The sequence below is a fragment of the Belonocnema kinseyi genome, chromosome 1, assembly GCF_010883055.1.
Source record: "Belonocnema kinseyi isolate 2016_QV_RU_SX_M_011 chromosome 1, B_treatae_v1, whole genome shotgun sequence".
Taxonomy (NCBI): Eukaryota; Metazoa; Arthropoda; class Insecta; order Hymenoptera; family Cynipidae; genus Belonocnema; species Belonocnema kinseyi.
The window spans coordinates 100,555,182-100,556,461 of NC_046657.1; positions in this window are offsets into that span (position 1 = coordinate 100,555,182).

The window sequence follows — 1,280 nt, forward strand, 5'->3', positions numbered from 1 at the left end:
TGTCCGGTAATATTTTCTTCTCTTCCAAATCCTTCACTAATCTTTCGTTTAATATCATGGCATACACTTTGTACGCCGTGTTAAGCAGAGTGATCGGTCTATGGTTTTTCAGATCCTCTGTTTCTCCTTTCTTGAATATCGGCGCAATAATCCCTTTCCTCCAACTATTCGGGAAGCCTTCTCCATTCAACACTCTTCTTATCAGTTCAAAAAGTTTCCTTTTGCCATCCCCTTCTAAATATACCCATGCTTCATTTGGTATTTCATCTTCTCCTGGTGCTTTCTTCATTCTCAGTTTCTTAATTTGGTCATTAATTTCTTCGTCGCTAAGGTCGGATTCATCTTCCTGTAGGTTATTCCTCTTCCCTTGTGTTGTAGAATGAACTTCTGTTCCTTCTAAGTGGTCCATGAAGTGATTTTTCCAGTCCTTTATCTTTATTTCACTACTAATGCTATTCTTTTTCTTCCTTTGTTTATTTATATACTTCCAAATATCTTTTTCCGTTTTTGCATTTTTTATCTCTTCTATTTCGTCATCCTTTCTTTTCTTTTCCTTATTTTCGCACATTTTCCTGAACTCTGATCTTTTATGAGCGTAAGCTTCCCACGAACCTTTACTATCTTTCCATTTCTTGTATAACTTCTTTACCTTCCTCTTTTTTCGTGAACATTCCTTATCCCACCAAGTTTTATGCCCTAATTCAAATCTGATTGACTTAACCTTTTTCTTTTTCATGGCACCGTTCACTTTGTTTGCAAAAGTATTCCATTCTTCCATTAGATCATTTTCTGAGTAAACGCCAGCACTCATTTTTACATTATAATCGATCTTAATTTCATTGTCTCATACCACAATCTCTTTTTCTGGTATCTGTTGACAATATTGCTTCGCTCTGACAAGTTCCGTTTTTAATATACACCCCATTGGCTGATGATCTGATTCTATTCTGTCAATTATTTTAAAATCTTCCATCTTATCCAAACCTTCATAGTTAGTTATAGTGTAATTAATTACTGATGACCCCTTTCCCCTCTTCTTACCCGAGTTACCCACGTATGTAAATTCTCCTTGATTGTCACCTTCTATGTTCCCATTTAATATACACCATCATTTACGTTCGACTAACTTCATTAGCTGATCTCCTTCCGCATTGTCTACTTTGTCCTTAGATGCTCTCTTTACTTCTTCCTCTTCTGGTCCTCTGTAAATTGCTCCCTTTGTACCCGTCCTTGCATTAAAGTCTCCTCCGATTAGCAAATTTTCATTCCCTTTATCCTCT